This window comes from Phyllostomus hastatus, unplaced genomic scaffold, assembly GCF_019186645.2.
Source record: "Phyllostomus hastatus isolate PE091 unplaced genomic scaffold, TTU_PhHast_1.1 phas_contig_58, whole genome shotgun sequence".
Classification (NCBI taxonomy): domain Eukaryota; kingdom Metazoa; phylum Chordata; class Mammalia; order Chiroptera; family Phyllostomidae; genus Phyllostomus; species Phyllostomus hastatus.
Window position 1 is genome coordinate 24,470,070 of NW_025333916.1, and position 21,093 is coordinate 24,491,162.

Genomic DNA, 21,093 nt, shown 5'->3' on the forward strand with positions numbered 1-21,093 from the left:
CCTCATCTGGGAAGATTTGGAGATTAGGGCTCAGCTTGATGAAGGTCTGAAATCACCCAAAGCCTCTTTCACTCACGTGTCTATGGGTTGATGCTGACCGTTGGCTGAGATCTCAGCTGGAACCTTGGCTGGAACATCGAGAGCTGGCTTCTTCATACTTGGACTTCTCCATTGCCTGGTGGCTGAGTTCCAAGAGCAAACATCCTAACAGAACCAGGCAGAAGCTGTGACCCTTTTATGAACTTGTCTTGGAAGTACATAGCGTGAGTTCCACCATTAGTCATAAGGCCTGCTAGGGATCAATGGAGGGAAACTAGACCTTCATATCTTGAGGAGAGTTAAAGTCACACTGAGGGCAAGTAGGATGAGAGTTATCATTGTGGTTAGTTTTGAAAAATAAAAACGGTCACAAGGTTCTTGAAGTATAGCTTTCCATTTATTCGCGATTGCTCTCAGTTTGCTTTCACAGTGCTTGTGAACAAATACAGTATGGGGCAAAAATAGGTTTATAGTTGTGAGTATGTGAAACACAGGGTTTATTCTTGTATTATTATTTATTAGTTATATTTTTAAGAAACTTTAATCCTCACCCAAAGACACTTTTTTTATTGCTTAAAAAAAGGGAAGGGAGAGAGAAAAACATTAGTGTGAAAGAGAAGCACTGATTGGTGTCCTCCCGTACACACCCAGACTGGGGAATGAACACACAGCCCAGGCATGTGCTCTGACTGGTAATCGAACCTGTAACTTTTCGGCTACGGGATGGTGCTCCAATCAGCTGAGCCACACCAGCCAGGACAAATTATTGTATTATTTTCCTTGCAAACAACTGTAAACCTGCATACTTAAAATATAACCATACCTCTCTTTTATTTAGATTAAAAAATTGTAGTTTTTTGGATATATTTTGGCCTAAAAAATCGTTGCTGAAGAATGTACTAATTCTGATTTTATGACCAACTTTATAACTTTGGACAAGTGACTTCTCTCAACTTCAGCTTCTTCATCTGTAATAATAGAATCTACTTCGTTGGGCTGTTGTAAAGGTTACGTGCATTAATGCAAGTAAAGCAGTTAGTATGATGCCTGGTTCATAGTGAGCACTCTGTAAACAGCAGCTGCTGTGTTGTCATCATTGTAGTCAGGGCATGGGTGGCCAATATTATTTTTTCCCCCAGCTAATGTGAGGGGTGCCTTGACCTAGTGCTTTGATAACAGGAAACCTCAGTATTATCTTGTTTTAAAATTTCCAATAACCTTAAATTAAAATGTGGGATAATAAAAATCTGATTAAAAATGGTGGCAGAATGAATTTAACTGGACCTTGAAGAATAGTATGTTGAACTGGTGTCATGAGGTTCTTGCAAAACTCGAATGGAAAAGAAGTCCAGTGAAACTTGAATTGAGAATACGGCACTTTGAAGAGTTGATTTGATGTTGGAATCCCCAGTGGTATCACCTGGGGTCCATGTTTTCATTTCTTCACCTTTCACCTCTTGGCTCAGACATATCTAACACTCTTCCCATGAGTCTCTGCATGTCCTTGTCCTTATAAGGCTGAGCTCCCTACTCTCCACTTGCATGTTTTCCCAGAGCCACCTATATTTTACATTCTACAGCCTTTTGGAACAAAACATTGCCTTTTCCAGCTTTTACAAGAAATTGAATCCCACTGAGGACATTTATCATGATTTTTATAGGTCTATTAAGGTCTTGGGCTGTGGGGGAAAAGGTTCAGATTGCAGAACATTTAAGAGGCTGTGCTTTCTTGCCTCTTATTGAACCCTTACTTTTTGCCTCCTGAAAATCTGAACTCTAGATACCATGCCCTCCCAGATGATTAACCCTCTTAGAAGGCATGGTCTAACTTGTTATCTAGAAAGAATAAGTAAGAAAAAACTTTAACAGAGAGAAAATTTGGGAGGATTAAAATAAAGTCTTTGCTTATATAAAGTTTAATGGTGTTTTTGACCATGGAAATGCAATTTGACTGGAGTATGCTGAAATATGCTCTATATAGATTGTCCCATGTCATCCTGAGACCAGCACTGTGAAGTGAATACTATTATTAATCCTTACTTTGTAGATGAGGAGACTAAGGCTCAGGGAAGCAGTAGAAAAAGCTATTTGAAGCAATGATGTCTAACTACAGAAGCTTCACCTTTAAATATTATTCTGTTCTATGTTATTGATAACTCTGTCTGGTCTTTCCCACTACGGGGCAAAGAATTTTTCAAACTTAAATGGTTTAAGGAAGAGTTGCATGTTTCTCTGATCTTCAGGAGCTTCTTTACCTTTTAAGGGGAAGTTCTATGACTCCCATCTACTGATAACTTGGTACTGTCCCAATTTTGTTTTTTCAAAGTGTTTTTTACATGCTTACTTAAAGTATTTTATTGGAGAAATCACTAATGTGCAAGAGTTACAAATGAATCAATATACCGTAAAAGATGTTCATTAGGAAGATAAGACCTCCCTAGTTTTTTTAGCAATTATTTTATATTTCTGATTAATGATTTCATTTGGGCCATTTTAGTGTTCAGTGGTCTTCATTTGTTAGTGTTGATTATATAATTCCATGCCTCATTGGAATCTGACTCTTTTTGACCAACAAATGTGAATTAAAATCAATAGAAATATCATTAGCATCCCAATATCATGAAAGGTAGTATAACCATTTCTCTTGCATTCAGTTTATTAAAATTTGCTAAAGTGTGAAGTATGTAGGACAAGTAATGAAGTTTTAATCTTTCACCAAGGTAACAATTGAAAGCTGATTGATTCTATTCAGTAATTATAAAATCAGAATGATGGAAGATTGTAATCAAGTAGGATTCATTCTCCTACTTTGTCACTCCTCCATGCAAGATAAAACTCTAATTTGCATCATCTCTTTTATCAGAAAAGAAATCAGACGTCTGTTTGATTCACTAAATCCAGGAGATAGATAATAGCCTTTCCTGACTCTGGAGGGGGTGGTAAGGCACAGCCGCTGCCTACTAATATCAGAGAAGAGGGGAGAGTCCTTTAAGACCAAATGGTCTCCAAGAGAAGGGCCAGCTCTGTTGGTATCTAAATACTTGTATTCAGACTACAACATTCTACCAACTTTTGCACGACCTATCTATATTGAGTAAGGTAGGAGCTTGTCTATTACAGTCCTGCTCTGCCTGATGTCCTTAAGACAACCTTGGGAGAATGTAGCTGACCAAACATTACAGGCTGGTGGTTAATTATTCGGCCTGTAAGGCACTGAGGGGAGCTGTTTTTTTTTTCTAATGAAGAAGACTGTCAAGGATCATAATTTCTTTGTTTCCTTCTCTTTGAAGATGTAGGAGAATTATCATTGGCTCATGGATGTATAGTTGTTAGTCTAGGTGTAAAGAGTGGGGAAGAGAAGAACACTGTGGGCAGGAAAAGGAAGCCATGCTGTTAGATCTAAAATCTGGAAATGCAAACCCTGGAAAATAAGGCACCCAGGAGAGTCAGCAGGTGCTATAACTCCACCCCCCCAACGAGTTTTATTGAGAAATAATTGCTATACATCACTGTATAAGTTTAAGGCCTAAAAATGATGTTTTGATTTACATAGATTGCAAAATGATTACTATAAAAACTTCGGCTAACATCAGTCATCTTATATAGATACAATAAAGAGAAAAGAAAAAATTCCCTTATGATGAGAACTCTTAGAATTTACCCTTTTCACAATTTTTCTATATATCTGTGTAACATACAGCAATCTTAACTATAGCCATCATGCTGTACATTACATTCCCAGTACTTATTTGTCTTATAACTGGAAGTTTGTATATTTTGACTACATTCCTCCAGTTTCACCTTCCCTCATGATCTGCCTCTGGTAATCACAAGTCTGATCTCTTTTTCTATGGGTTTTTTTTTTTAGATTTCTTCTTTAAATGAGATCATAGTATTTGTCTTTCTCTGTCTGACATTTCACTTAGCATAATGTCTTCAAGGTTCATCTGTGTTGCTGCAAATGGTAGGATTTCCTCATTATTTATCACTGAAATATATATGTATATATCACAAGCACATATACCACAACTTTTTTTTTAATCCATTGATCCATCAATGGACACTTAGGTTCTTAGATTATTTCCATGTCTTGGCTATTGTGAATAATGCTGCAATGAACATGGGGGTCAGATGTCTTTTTGAGTTATTGTTTTAATTTCCTTTTGATATATTACCACAAGTAGAATTACTGGATCATGTGGTAATTCTATTTTTTGAGGATTCTCTGCACTGTTTTCCATAGTAGCTGTGTCAACAATGCACAAAGGTTTCCTTTTCTCCACATCCATGCGCCATTTATCTCTTTTCTTTTTGATGATGGTCACTCTAACAGGTGTGAAGTGATAGGTGCCTACAATTTTAGTGGCTCATATCCATTATCTAATGGGCTTGGTTGGTGGCTTTGACAATGAGGGTTGGAGAGTAGACCACATCTAGTTGTCGTTGTTTCATAATTTAGGATATGCCAGCAGCTAACTTGGGAACAATAAGCTCTTGCTGGGAAAATAAAAATTTCTCAGGGAAGCCTTTCTTCACTGGACTTAACTTCTTTCTATGCCCAATTAGATCAGGCCCATTGTCTATGAGCTGTCAAAGAACCCTGTGCTTTTCCTTCATAGTACTTTTCACATGATCATGTTTGTGGTATTCTTTGATTAATACTTGTCTCTCCACCATTAGACTGAAAGCTTTGTGAGGGCAGGACTGAAGGCATATGTCCTTTTTCTTCCCTGTTTTGCTTCAAATGTGGTTCAATAAGCATTCCTGGAGTTTGCCCAAAGTCTCCTTTCTCTTAAGGAGCCTGACGTGTATAAGAACTTGCCTTGTTAGAAACTTTTTTCTAGTTGACTCAAAAAGATGTCCATCTGTTTCTTGGACTTTCTGGTTCCCATTCTATCAACCATACTGATTTAATGTCTATAGGATCTGATTATACATGGGTTAGAAATGACCTTACAACACAACACACAATTTAATTAAGAAGTATTTGATTCTCACAGGAGTTGGAAGTTCTAAAGACTTTTCTTAAATGTAGTAAGGGATGTGAAAGCTGGGGCTTAAGGATGCCTTTTAATGGTTCAGGGAGTTAGGAGGGAACATTGGGGCAATTCTGCCCTTTGCTATACAAATATCTATTTTTATTTTTTGGTTACAGTTCCTGACCTTCCAAGCAGTAGAGCATTGTACAAAAATTATTATTTTTGCAGCCAGACAGACTTGAATTTGAATCCCAGCTCTAATAGTTACTAGATATGAGGTTTCTCATCTGAGAACTTGGGAAAATAGTGCTTTTGTTTTTCAGACTTGTCCTGTGGATTAGAGATACCATATTTATAGTGCCTAACATGGTGCCTGATATATTGTAAGGGCTAATAATATGCAGTAGGTTATAACGAGGATTATTATTGCCAAATTTGAAAAAATGAAAATTGATGGCCATAGAAACCAGATAATTCACAACAAACTGAGATAGTGCTTAAGAGAAATGTATATAATTATTTTAAACTTCATGGAAAGTCAGACTTTTTGGAATGCTGGAGAAACATATTCAGCATTCAGGAACATATGGACATTGACTCTACTTTCTCCACTACCCAAGTTGTGGCTTTGCTGATGAATAGTATATTATAGAGCTGGAAGAGCTTAGCATTGGAACACATTCCCCAAGATGGGGGTACATGGATTATGAGTGTAGGTTCTAATAATGGTGACATAATGGTGATATGGTGACATAAATAAGCCCCAGGTTTAAAGGGGCAGTCATTTAGCAAGCACTTGTTTTTTATTCTCTTTGATAGGACCCTGGCTTGCTTGGGGAATGTCTGTCCCAGCTGCAAGCTGTATACGAGAAAGAGAAAAGCCAAATTAGAATATAGAGCATCTACCACTATTGTGGGTGGACTTCCCTTCTATTAGGAATTCTTGGCTAAAAAATTGGGAATGTAAAGCAAGTGCATCTGAGGCACTCCCTGCTTTTTTGAACCCTCTGGAAACACGGTATTCCCTCAGCTCAGTGGGTTTCATCCTGGCCTCATATTAGGATCACCTGGGGATTGATTAAAAAAGGACTGATGTCTGGACCCCCACCCCCACCAGACCAGTTAAATGAAAACTGTTGGGAAAGGGGTCTAAAAACAAAACAAAACAAACCTCTCTAGGTGATTTGAATGTTCTGGGGTTGAAGATCACTGCTAGCCAAAATTTCTCAATACAGCCACTCTATAAAATCTCAGGAGCTCATATGCAGGGCAACAGCAAATAGAAGGGTGAATAAGACATAAAATAGCTTATACTTCTGGTCTCATGTGTTTTGTAGAGGGCCTGATCTGGGGAGTAGGCCTTTAGCTAACATCACCTAGAATCGAGAGCTCATTGTTTATTCCAACCAATAAAACCCCATAGGAGGTGAGGTGCAGGGTTCTGGGAATGGGATGTCAAGATGTGTCATTTTAAATGCTGAGTTTTTAGGAAATGGTCTTCTCAGAGCACCTCCCTTGGGCCTGATGGTTTGGCAGCTTTACATCCAGCACTTAGCTGCCCGTCCCACTGGGGAACCTCCCTCTGATCTCTGAATACTGAAGATAACTTTACTGGCAAAAACATTATTTAAAACCAGCCCCTACAATGAGCTGCTTAACTGTTATTGTCTCATAGATGAGGACCCTGCCAGGTAGGCACCCATCACATGGATGTCAACAGAGCAGGTGGCACCCATTCCATAGCCAGTGTGGAGGAATCATGATCAGTGAGTGAGAGACCTGAAGGGACTTGAGAGGTGTTGGGCCACTCCTCCCAGTGGGGAGACTGAGGCCCAGAGAGGAAACCCTAGAGAGGTGCACAGGTTTAGGCAGTGACTGATGAAGCAGCTGGTCTGAGAAGCAGCTGGTCTGAAGCAGCTGAGTGGAATAGATGATGCGTACTCAGGGTAGGCTCTTCCCATCTTGTATTCTTTTCTCCATTTTCTTAATTTCATTGTTTTCCTGGCCTTTTCTTTTTTTTTTCCTAGCTCCTTCTGACTGTACACACACACACACACACACACACACACAAATCTATTATAAGGTATTGGCTCATGTGATTATGGAGGCTGAGAAGTCCCATGATGTCTGTAAGCTGGAGGCCCAGGAGAGCCAGTGGTGAAGTCTGAAGACCTGAGAGCAAGAGAAGACATATTGGATCTGAAATTCTGAGAACTAGGAGTGTGCAGAGGGTGGAAGACTGATGTCCCAGCTCAAGCAGTCAGGCTGAGAGGGAGTCAGGCACCCTTTGGCTCCATTCATGCCCTCAGTGGATTAGATGATGCTAGCTGCACTGGGGAGGGCCATCTGCTTTATGCAGTCCACTAATTCAAATGCTAATCTCCTCTAGAAACATCCTCACAGACACACCTGGAAATTATGTTTAACCAGGTAGTTGGGCATCGCATGGCCCAGTCAAACTGATACATAAAATTAACTATCGTCTTCTGCTATCTTCTTGATTATTCTTTTTGATTTTGTTGTCTTAGGTTTTATGTCTTTAAGCCTTTGTTTTGCCTTGACTGAAGCACTCAGGTGGGAAAGATGGTTAACTCTTGGGCTCAAACAATCCCCTTCAATTGATAAGGTGACTGTTAAAGTTTGATTTGTAGTTCAGAAGTACAAAAAAAATTAGGCCTAAAGTAAAAAAAAAAGTAAAAACCAATAAAGAGAAAACCCAAAGTCAAGCATTTCTGACCCCTTTCACAGAGACAGGTGCTTTAAGGTAGAAGGGGGATGAGGCCATTATTCTCAAACCTCTTCACAGATGGGAATAGATGAGTTGGACAACTAGAGAGTGGTGTGAAACTCATTTGAAGAAAACTTCTTGTGACATCTCAGCAGGACAATGTTTTTGTCATCAGAATGGTTATTGCCTGGTTGGTTGGAATTCTTTATTTTTCTCATCATCCTGTTTGAAATCAGGAATTGACCAGAGGATATTTCCTTCTATTTGTAGGACATTTTGTATTTGGGATATTACCCTTTCCCCAAACATTTTAGGATGTCAGAATGTATTACAGTGACATATATTTTTCTAGATATTCCCCAAACTAATTCCAATAAAAGCAGAAAAAAAACATATAGATATAAATGTATTTTTGTTCAAGTCCTTTTTTTTTCCTTAATCTTCCTGTAGTGGGTAGATAATTATAAATTCACTAAAGAGCCAAAATCTATTCTGCACTTGGGGAAAAATGACTCTTTTGAACTTGTTTTTTTTTTTTAAAGATTTTATTTATTAATTTTTAAAGATTTTTTATTTATTTATTTTTAGGGAGGGAAGGGAGGGAGTGAGAGAGAGAGAAAGAGAGAGAGAGAGAGAGAGAGAGAGAGAGAGGGAGAGAGAGAAACGTCAATGTGTGGTTGCTGGGGGTTATGGCCTGCAACCCAGGAATGTACCCTGGCTGGGAATCGAACCTGGGACACTTTGGTTCCCAGCCCGTGCTCAATCCACTGAGCTACGCCAGCCAGGGCGGTTATTTATTAATTTTTAGACAGTGGAGAAGAGGAGGCGAAAGAGAGGGAGAGAAACATCAGTGTGTGGTTGTCTCTCATGTGCCCCCTATCGGGAACCTGGCCTGCAACCCAGGCATGTGCCCCAACTGGGAATCAAACTGGCAACCCTTTGGTCGAAGCTCACACTATATCCACTGAGCTACACCAGTCAGGGCTGAACTTGGTTATTAAAAAGCTGTCGAGGACATCAATTTATTTTTGGTGCCCAGCATCTATTCACCCTTTGTGGAATCACCTGTTGCCCATGCTAAGGTCATGCAGTTAAATGAAGCTGGCGTACTCCCAGCTCCAGGGGTGGACATATGACCTCGACCTAAGGCACTGTGCACCCAGCATTCTGTTCCCTGTAACTGTTGGTTTGAGATGGCCTGTGACTCTATAGAGCCAAGGAGGCTGTCGAGAGAAAAAACACGAGCTATTGCTGTAGCCAGTCATAAAGGGAAAGTCCATTTGTGTGTGAACCAGTATCGAAGATGAAACCTGATAGGAAACAGAAAACGTTTGAATATACTCAGAGGAGATTTAGATAATTGAACAGAGTTTGGGGATAAATTAGTGGGGATAAATTATGGGTAAGATAGTGCCCCACTCCAAAAGATATGTTGAAGGCCTATCCCTTGGTACTTCAGAATGTGACCTTATTTGGAAATAAGGTCTTTGTAGATGTAATTAAGATATAAGTTAAGGTGAAGTCATACAGGAGTAGGGTAAGCCTTTAATCCAAGATGACTGATAATAAGAAAAGAGGAGATAGACCAAAAAAAAAGAGAAAAAAACCCAAGAATACCACATGAAAACACAGACATACACAAGGAAAAAGGCCAGGTGACTTTCAAGGCAGAGATATTCCTATAGGTTGAGGAATGCCAAGGATTGCTGGCAAACACTAGCAGCTACAAAGAGGCAAAGAAGGATCCTCCCCTAGAGCCTTCAGAGAGAGTATGGTCTTGCTGATACCTTGATTTCAGACTTTTAGTCCCTAGAACTATAAGACTAAAAATTTCTGTTGTTTAAAATCACCCAGCTTGTGATACCCTGTTATGGCAGCCCTGTGAAACTCAGTAAGTATATAGAAAAGTTAGCATGTGAGGAGGACTTTTTGCCCCACAACTCCAGGGAAAATGAAATCTTGTTCAAGAAAGGAAAGGTGAATATGTTGTCAAGAATTTAATTGTCATAGTACTTGTAAATACTGATTGTTAATCTTACCAAAACTATAATGTACTGTATATAAGTGGTGGGGTAGTGTGTATGTGTGAGAGAAATCATCTTGCATTGTGCAATGTCAATATAGGGTGCCCAAACCAAACTATCAAAAGGTATGAACATAAACACGTTACTTAGAAATATGGAGGCAAATAACAAATGATTAGGTTAAAAAAGCTGAAAGTAGCTGCCTTTTCAGAGCAGGAAACAGAAGGTGGGGCTGCTGGGATGGCTGTTGTTTTTTTTTTTGTTTTTTGTTTTTGTTTTTTTTGTTTTTGCTCTCTACACTGTGCATGAATAACCTTCATATAAAGAAATACTACTTAAAAAAGGAAAAGAAAATTTGAACCTATGAATCAAATTTCTTGTAGAACTAAGGACTGTCCTGCCCTTGGACAAAATAGGGAATAGAATAAATTTTACATTGATTTGTGTCTGTTTCCTGAGCCATACTAGGTGTAGGGGGCCCAGGGAGGGCCAGTGTCCCTCTATAAAGCATTCATACCTCCCTTTGTCTTGTATCCAATCCTGCTCTGATAGAAGAATAAGAACCTCTCTCACCCTGAGTTTGTAGTTATAGCTGAAAACCATAAGGTTCATTTTAATAGAAGTCTTTCCTTAAAACTGAAGGAGGTTCTCAAGATGAATGGCATATATGCAGCCTTGGGGTGGAAGTTACAGGCACTTGCTTATCCCACTGGAATCCTGAGTCAGATAGATTTATTTTCTTTCTTTCTTTTTTTAAAATTGAATTTATTGGGGTGACATGGGTTAATAGAATTATATAGGTTTCAGGTGTAAAATTCTATAATGTATCATCTCTGTATTGTACTGTGTTTACCACCCCAAGTCAAGTCTCTTTCCATCACCATTTAATCTCCCCCTTTCCTTCTCCTACCCGCCCCCCCCCCCGCCCCCCACCATTTCAGTCTGGTAATGACCATATTGCTGTCTGTCTATGAGAGTCTTTGTAATCCTTTCACTTTTTCTCACCCAGCCTCCCTACCTTCTCCCCTCTGACAGCTATGAGTCTGTTTCTATTTTGTTTGTTAGTTTATTTCATTCATTAGATTCCACATATGAGTGAAATCATATGGTATTGGTCTTTCTCTGACTGGCTTATTTCACTTAGAATGACATTTTCCACAGATAAGTTTATTTTCAAGTAGCAGTTAAGAGCTGAGTGTATTAATACTTGGCCACTTAAACTGACCTTAAGGCAGATGCCCTCTCAGCCATGAACTCCAGCCTATCCTCCTTAATCCTCTTTGAGGAAAGCGTCCAGCCTGCACTTATGCTTTTCACCATGAGAGGGCAGTGCGGGCGCGAGTGCCGGGGAAGGAGGAGGAAAGATGTTTAGCACCAGGAGAGTGGGAGGAAGTGTCTTGCAGTGTTTGCACTTAAAGCATCGCAGCGAGATATTGCATTGGTACAAATGGTGCGTTTTCTATAAATCTTGTGCCAATCCAAAAAGGCAAGAAGTTTGATCGTCATGCATTTGGCATGGCTATCTATTTTACTACAAGCCAGGAATTTGTTAGGGAAATGAAGTAAGTTTGGATGGACATTTCCCCATTTTTTTTTTTAACTTGTGGAATTGAGTCAATATATGTTCTGAAAGAACACGGTGTCAGCTGGAAAGGTGCTTTGCTTTCTTCCCTATTATTCTAAAATAGTGTGCTTCTCACAGGCATGGATAGACCATTTACCCCTGATTTGTATCTCAGGGACTAATCTGGCTTATTAGCACCATTATTTGTACACTGCTAACCTGGTTCCCTGTGCTATTGTAATACTATCTTGATGGGTTGCTGTGAAAATGTGAGGATGTCTGTCAGGCAGGGAAAATTATGTAAAAATGATGTGGGCATAGAAAATGGGATCGACAAAATGTAATAAACTCCTCCTGGGCTGAAGAGCAGAGCTGCATATGTAATGAAGTACTTTAGGATTACGTCACCTTTTATATAACATCTGGCAGTGACTTTTATTTCAGAGCTAATTTGAAGAAGCCAGGCGCTTTTCTTTTCCCCTCCCCAAGTCTGCCTTTATCTGAAAGAAGAAAGAACTATTACATTTTGCATGCAAAGAAAGCCTGAGTGGCTAGATTACTCCCTTAGGGTAATGGAAAAGAGAAAAAGAAATTGAAAAAGGTCAGGTGAACACAGCAGAAGGAACGAAGAGGTATGTGTGATTCTTAGTGAAATTGGATCGGTCTAAGCAACCAGACAGGTAATCTGGGCGGCTTTCCCCATCTCTCTTCTCTCCCCTGCCTTTATAGATCTGACCCAACAGTGTTCTGGGAAGTGTTTTTCCTTAAGTATTTTATATGAATAAGAGACTAAGAAAATTATTGAAAAATTTAGAAACATCCTAAATGTCTTCCTTTCTTTTCCCTTGATCCAACACCTTTTCCCCAAATAACATCCAGACTTTTTGATTCATCACAATAAATTATTCAGATGGTCAACTGGCCATTTTAATTTGTCTATGTAGACAATGGGGAAAGGTCTTGAGGGACACTGAGTGGGACTTCACTTTGAAGCCAGGAACCAGGAGGAGAGAAGACGCTCTCTGCACCTCCTCTTTTGCCTTTGTCACAGCTGCTCTGCTCATGCTCACCTCTGTACAGGCGGGACCTTGCTGACCCGTGTTTGCCAGCCTCATCATGTTATTTTTAAGTCTCTCCTTCTTGCCTCAAGTCTGAAAATGCCTTTTTCTGAATTTCAAGGCCATGCCTACATTTCAGAAGAGGGGGTGTCTTACTGTGGTACCTAATGGTTTCCCCAAAACGTGTTTGAAAGTGAGTTGGATGTTTAAAAGTAGAATAATAGATTTGCATGTCGTAGGGAAGAATTTGTTCTCAGGGAGCTAAAGTATATAATGGTATCTCTAATTATGGTTTCTGACAGACACCTCCCTCAGGCCTTGGCAACCCTGCGTGTGGGTGAGAACAGGCACATGGGCTGGAGTGGGCGGCAACTGCCAGTGGTGTGGCTGGAGATGCTGCTCCCGGAATCTCTCTTCCCAAGAATTAACTTCCCTTTCCTCAGCACAGCCTGGAAGGGCAAGGGTTGGAATAAGAGGGTCGGTTCTCATCCCACCTCCAAGAATAACCACATGTGACCCCTACGATGTGGTAGAGATGGGGTTAGTGGGCACGGCTTTCCTGGAGCATTAGAATAGATGGGTTTGGTCAAAGTACCCTCAGGGATGATGGTCCTGTGTGAGCTGGCAAACTCCAGTTTTGTGGTCCAGGATTTCTGGAGTCCTCAGTGGCAGGGGGTGACCCTTCAACTTGGCTATGGAGACTCATCTCTATCCTCATGGGGAGGAGATTCTTCTGTTGTCTCAATTTGGGCCTTACCCCTTCTCCTAATAGCTGTGGCTGGCTGGCATAAGATGGTTCTATCATTATTTTAGACAATTTAGGAGAGACTGAATTTTGAGTGTGGAAGTTTTAAAGATGTCAGTGTTTTAGTATGTTGAAGATATTGCATGTTTGGTTCCAGATCACTGCAGTAAAATGAGTTGTAATCATTTTGCTGGTAGAGGGTCTTGCCTTCAATTTGTAAAAAAGAAAAGCAATGTCTGTGAAACACAATGAAGTGATAATGTGGTATCTTGGCTATATATTGCCATGTAACATACTACCCCAAAACTTCCTATCTTAAAACAATAATATTTAATTATATTTCATAATTCTGTGGGTCAGTAATTTGGGGAGTTGTTGGCTGGGCAACTCTTCTGCTTCACATAGCATTGACCAGGGTCACTTGGCACTGTTCATATGGTGGCTGGTATGAGCTGAAAGTCCAAGGTGGCTTTACTCACAGACCTGATATCTTGACAGAAATGGTTTTGAGCCCCTTTTCCCCTCCACATGCTGCCTTTTGGGGGGCAGTTGGACATTTGCATAGTGCCTTCTTTAGGACTCCAGAGAACAAGGAGGAAGCTGCCAATTCTCTTAAAGACTGGACTTGGAATTGGAATGGCACCAATTCTGCCATAGTCATTGGTCAAAGCAGTCACAGAGCAGCCCACTATCAAGGAGGATAGAAACAGATCCCCTCCCAAGGAAAGGATTTGTGGGTTTCTCTGATCTACCACATGTGGGTTGCACAAATGTAGACTGGAGTTGAGCAGCAAAGAGCATATGAGGGAGAAAGACATTTCTAACTAGGTACTTCTGCTAAACCAGGGCAGCACTGTCATGTGTCCCCTTTCATCTTTTGGTTCAAAATAAAACTCTGGTGAAAGTGATTAGGGACACAGGTGGTAGGTGCACTGGAAAAGCGTAAGTGGATATTGTCTGAAGGACACTTTGGAGATGACATCGGCGAGTTTCCAGGGGAAGGGTTGGGAACATATCTTGTTTTCTCCATTGTGTCACATGACTGTGCCAATGACTACACAAGCGATGGACTTTGCATGTTTTGAAAACTTTTCAAATTTTTCTTCTGATGTAGAGAAGATGGGAAAGAGAGAGAATTTGTTTTTTAGTCTAATTTAATTTCCTTTCTCTATAAGTTTGATATAATGTTCCAGCAAAAGCCTTGTAAAAATGATGGCAACAGTGTTTTTTTTTTTTTTACTGTGGATGTGGTACAACATTGGCAGTGTCATGAGGTCCCCTTCCAGACACCCATTTAATGTAACCAATTAGTTTTAAAAACATAATATGTGCCCATAGTACAAATTTTAAGGGAACAGAGGATATAAAATAAAAATCCCCCCACATTCTTATTCTTGAATCCCCATGTCCCTTTATCTGAGGCAGTTACCCTTTCTTGCATATACTTCCAGACAAATTCCTTGCATATGCAAATCTCCCTCTAACACACCTGTACATAATTATAGGATACATAATGGAGTATCTTCCACCCACAGATAGACACATACTGTATACTGTTTTGTACTTTACAGTTTCATAAAATGATGTTTTGGAACGTGTTCCATCCTAGTGGATGCATGTCAACTTCTTTTTTTCCTAAGAGTTATATTATATTCTGTTGCACAAGTGTAGTATCATCTTTTATTTCTCTTGATGATGCATATTTAGGCTGTTTCCAATTTTTTGCTATTACAAGCAACACAACAATGAATAGTCTTGGGCATGCAATAATATTTGTACATACATGAGACTATATGTAGAAATGGAATTGTGGGGTTGAGGGGTGTGAATATTGTAATTTGGATATTCATTACCAAATGATCCTCTCTAGGATTCTATCAGCTTGCATTCTTTTACCCTGCTTTTGTTTTAGATTCTGTGGATGGTCAGTGAAATTTGTTCTGAGAAGGTCACAGGTGAAGAAAAAGGCTGTAAGACTGAGCAAGGAAAGACTGATGTTTGTATTTTTATATCAGCCTCATTTTACGAAATTTATAAGTAGTGTATCAAATATTTTAGCAAAATAGACCAAGTGTCAGGCAGTCCTCTCTGCTAGGAACCCTGGCACATGGAGGAATGAGAAGATTGGACGCAGAGTGGTAAAAATGTTTCTAGTCTGACATCACCAGTACTCACTGTGGGATCTTGACTAAGCCAGATATCCTTTCTGTGATCTCAGTTTTCTTATTTATCAAATGCGTACTTGAAGTAAATGATTTCAGAAGAATCCTTGGTCCAAAATTACCTGATTCTATGAAACTCCCTTTACTTTTTATAATATAATACAATCTTATGTACAGGAACAACTGTAGAATTTCCAAGATGCCAGGCAAAATAAAAATAATAGAGCCCTTTGTTTGAAAATTATTAAGCATGTCCAGATGGCCACGGTGGAATATTAAGCGACGTGTGGGCCCCTCTCAGTGCAGAGACCCTGTGGAAGGTTGTAGGCCCACAGATTGTTCCTGCTCCTACAAAGATTATTGCCTTCAGATCAATGGTTTATTTGTACTTAAGTATTTTGTGGCAGTTTGGTATAGACATGTGCTTGAGACATTGACCCATTCTTTTCTAAGGCAAGCTGCCTTTGTCTGCAGCCCTGTGCTAAAGGAAGCTGCCCTAACCTGCACCTTGTGTGATGCACATCACCTGATTGGACTAGAGGGATGCACCTGACTGGAGGGCACTCAGTTCATAGGCAGGTGAGTAGCTTGTAGGCTAGCCTGACAGGAACAGCTCTGACCAATGGGAGTTAAGTAATTACACTGGTAAACAGACTCTTTGTGGAATTTGAACTGAGAAACATGGAGATCAGCCAGCTGGTTTGGGCTTGGGGGATGGTGAGAGTGGAGGTGGATAGGTAGAGAAAAGAGAAGCCACACATATTACCCTGTGTAGCTGAACAACAAACCCTCATTACTTGAGGTAACCTAAGTGAAATTATTTCTGTTCTTTTCAATGCAAAGAACATAATTAATCCAGGGTTATACTAGAGCATAGCTTCAGCCTATTAATGCTTAAGCCATCTAGGGAATGTGGATTAAGTATAATTAGAAGTGTGGAAATAGAAAAATAGTTTCAAAACCTTGTTTCCTCCTTCAGCTGCCAGCCACTGCATTGGAAGCAGCGAAAGCAGCTGAAGCAGCCTGCGCTGGCCAGGTGAGGGGCGATTGAGCTCATCCAGTGTTACTTTTCTGTTTTCCCGGCTTCATTTATTCATGTCACAGCCAACTTGCTTACATATCCCTAGGACTGTTTTTTTAAAAACTTCTCCTCCTAACTTATTCTTGACATCTTGTTCTACTTCCAGTGGAGTAGCCCTAGGAAAAATGTAGCTGTCAATTTTGCAAAAAGACACGTATTTTCTTGGTATATGTCTTTTTCCTTTCTGTTGGACTGTGCTAATGGATCCCTGGAGTCTGCAGCAGGCTGAGGCAGGAGCTACACTAAATGACCTCTCCAGACCTTTTGCAGTTTAGCCATGCTAAGGAAAGGATTCCAATATAGTTATTTTCCAATTCTTAATTATAGAATGTCTATATAATTGTTTGATGCTTTTCCCATTCCTTCACAGTTCAGTGGAGGCGAGTTTGTTGGTCTTCAGATGAATACCCAACTAATTTGGTCAGGAATGTCATATAACTTGTTATTGACAGTAATTTGCTTTCTAGGTGCATTAAAATCTGTGGTGTGTTGGCACATTACTTACAGTAACACATACTGCACAGAGTGGCCTATTTAAATGAGGTGTGCATAGAGCTGCACTATGCAAAATGGACCCCGATTCACAGGAATCACTCTGCAGCCTGAACACCTGGGTAAACATGAAATGGATCCAGAGGCTCCTCTTCCTCACAGGTGCCTCTCAGCAGTGCACAGGTTAGCTATGTTTAGGGGGTAGATTAGGAAAACCAATCATCTAGTTGGCATTAGTGTGGAGAAGGGGACATTTCTGTTTATCTTTACGTTAATGCACTGCTTCCAAGGTCCTGCCCTGCAAAGCTTCAGGTCCAGGAGGGGAAAGAGAGGTGAAAGCCTTAGAGTTCTCTGTTCTTTCTTGCCTGGATCATCAGCAGTACTTTGCCACACCCAGCAGATGCTTTGGAGAACACCTGAGCATCTCTGCAGGGATGATGCAGGCTTGAGCCTGTGGGCTGTTTTGGGTGATTACTGTGGGGCTATGCTTGAGCCATGGCAGGGGGCGGGGCACCAGTTTTGTATGTAGGAAAGGGAAAAAATGAACGTCGTAGTATTTCCAGGTTCAAGTTTTGTATAAATTCCAGGAACTTAAGTCTTTCCATATCTATGTGTTCTCCTCATAAATGGAGATGCTAAGCACCGATGCTACCCTTAATGCCAAGACATAACCCCCACATATATTATTGCAATACTTTTTGTTTTTATGAAATATACTAGGTTTTAGAAAATAAAGATTGAAGTCATATTTTCCCAGTAGAAGAGTGAATATTTGGGGAAGTATGGCTAGTTGAAAAGTAGATAAGGAAGATCTATCTATCTATCAAAGTACATTAAAAAATGTATTAAGAGGCTATAGTGTTAACAGGAGAATGACATTTATTTTGGCATTTAAAGCATTGTCAGTAAAATGTCTCTCCAGAATCACAAACCCAATGCTGGTAATTGGAGGTGGGAGGGAAAGAACTCTCATGGATTAGAACCTGATAATCCTGAGGAAATCCAGAGGGGAAATTAATAGCTTATTTCTGGGATGCAGAGGAATTAATGGCAGATTACTGCAGTGATCTCTACTAGAAGCAATTTGGTTTATTTTATCATTTCTATTTCCCATTTGGTTGTGAGAACATTCCCAACTTACATATTTCACAGCCCACACATAACTTCTGAAAGCAATGTCATTTAACTTACAACTGAATATAAACCTGTCAGTGAACACTACCCATTTATACAGAATCATGGTTACCTCTGCAAAAATCCTCAAAGAGAACAAAAATAAATGGCATAAACAGAATAGAGGGTCAATGTCTCCTGTTATTTTTTAAAATTATATTTTATTGATCATGCTATTACAGTTGTCCTGATTTTTTCCCCTTTGCCCCTCTCCACTCAGCACTGCCCCCCTCCTTCTAACAATCCCCCCATCATTGTTCATGTCCATGGGTCATGTGTATACGTTCTTTGGATACTCCATTTCCTATACTGTCCTTTACATCCCCATGGCTATTCTGCAACTACCTATTTGTACTTCTTAAACTCCTCACCTCTTCACCCATTCCCCCACACCCAGTTCCCATCTGGCAACCATGAGAATGCCCTCTGTACCCATGATTCTGTCTTTGTTCTTCCCGTTTGTTTAGTTTATTTTTTAGATTCAATTGTTGATAGATACTTATTTTTGCCATTTTATTGTTACTTGTTTTGATCTTCTTTTTCTCAAATAAGTCCCTTTAACATTTCATATAATAATGGTTTGGTGATGATGGATTTCTTTAATTTTTTCTTGTCTGGGAAGCTCTGTATCTGCCCTTCAATTCTAAATGATAGCTTTGCTGGGTAGAGCAATCTTGGCTGTAGGTCCCTGTTTTTCATGACTTTGAATATGACTTTTCAATCCATACCAGCCTGCAAAGTTTCTTTTGAGAAATCAGCTGACAGTCTTATGGGAACTCTCCTGTAGGTAACTATCTGCTTTTCTCTTGCTGCTTTTAAGATTCTGTCTTTATCTTTAACCTTTGGCATTTTAATTAGGATGTATCTTGGAGTGGGCCTGTTTGCATCCATCTTGTCCGGGACTCTCTGTGCTTCCTGGACTTGCATGTCTGTCTCCTTTACTAAATTAAGGAAGTTTTTTTTTTTTATCATTCTCTCAAATAGATTTCCAATTTCTTGCTCTTCCTCTTCTCCTATTGAGACCCCTATGATGCAAATGTTGAGTGCTTGAAGTTGTCCCAGAGGCTACTTATACTATCTTCATTTTTTAAAATTCTTTTTTCTTCTTGTTATTCTCACTGGTTGTTTTTTTATTCCTTATGTTCCAAATCATTGATTTGATCCTTGGCTTCATCCACTCTACTGTTGTTTCTCTGTAAATTATTCTTTTTTTTTCCATTAGTGTATTCTTTGTTTTTGATTGGATCTTTTTTATGCTGTTGAGGTCCTCACTAAGTTCCTCGAGCATCCTTGTAACCAGTGATTTGAACTCTGCATCTGATAGATTGCTCTTCTCCATTTTGTTTAGCTCTTTTTCTGGAGTTTTGATCTGTTCTTTCATTTGGGCCATATTTCTTTGTCTCCTCATCTTCACAGCCTCCTTGTGTTTGTTTATATGTATTAGAAACATAGAAACTGCTTTGATTCTGTGCCTTAGTGGTGTAGCCTAATATAGTAGGTATCCTGTCCAGTGGCACAGCCTTCCTATCACACAAGCTAGGTATTTGAGATGAACCCTTCACATGAGCTGAGTATACCCTCCTTTTGTAGTTGAGCCTTGGTTGCTGTTGGCAGATCAATGGGAGGGATTTACCCAGGCCAATCAGCTGTATGGATGGGCTGTGACCCCTGACCACCAACTTCCACCCTCTGTGGAGTATCAGCTATGCAGGGTCAGATTGGTGGTGCTCTGACATGGCCTGTAGCTGTCCACTGAATGTGCTGGCCCTATGGTTTCACAGGTATTGCAGGGTAAGTTCAGCTTCCTCCTGTGTTTTTCCCTGGGCCAATGAGCCTGAGCTATAAAGCAATCTGAGATGGCTGCTACTTGTGCTGGGCTTGGAGATTCTCAAAGCTATGAATCTAACCTGGCTGCTGCTAGTGCTGGGCCTGGGACTCACAGAGGCCAGCTGTTGCTTGTTTGATAGGATTTAGGAAGTTGTGAAGCATGAGCCAAGACCAGCCATTCATATGGAAAAGCAACTTGGGTTGGCCATAAGTTAGGGGGGTGGAGTCTCTGGGGATATCCAAGGTGGCTCAAATAGCTAGGTTGATGGAGTCTTAGATATGGTGCAACCTTGCCTGCTCCATAGCTCTGCAAGGGGAGGGCTCAGACAAGGGACAATGACTTCTGCTTTTCTTGATGTCAGACACTTCAGCCTCTCCCTGTATGCCACTGGTGCCTTTCAAGCTTCCACCCCAGTGCTGGAGCTTAGAGGGAGTGAGTCTGAGTAGGTGAGTCTGTGTGTGGGTTCTTTAAAAGGAAATGCTTGGGGTTCTAGCAATTCCTTCTACTGACTCAATTACTGCTGGTTTTTGCAGCCAGAAGTTGTTGGGACTTATCTTCTTGGCACTGGAACCTTGGGCTGGGGGGTCTGGTGTGGGTCTGGCACTACTCGCTCCTGGGATATCCCTTCTTAGGTTTTATCCACCACACAAGGGTGTGGGACCAGCCTGTTCTGCATCTGCACCCCTCCTACCATTCTGGATGGATGTAGTTTCTTTAATTCCATAGTTGTCAGACTTCCATTCAACATGATTTCTGAAGGTTCTGAGTGATGGTTGTTCTATATTGTAGTTGTAATTTTGATGTGGTTGTGCAAAGAGATGAGTCATGTCTGTCTACACCATCCTCTTGGCCGGAAGTCTCTCTCCTGTTTCTGTATGATGCTGCCATGACTTTGCAGTTGGTGAGTAATGCTGCTCCCTACCTCCATGAGACAAGGCTGTGACAGCCACCCAGAGGAACCTACCATCTCTGGTGTGGATTAGGACAGAGTACACAATTTGTGGATTAAATGAAATGTTAGTGAACAGTAGAAATTAAGCAAAAACTGTGAGGCATTTCAGAGGCCTGAAAGCATGAGGTACTTGGGAAATATGATGAAATAGTCTCTTAAAAATTTGCCCCACTCCCATTTATCCTAGTTGTAAAATATTTAAACAATATAGAAGAATATAAAATAAAAGGCAAACATCGCATCTTCTTATCCCTCCTGAAGTTTACTT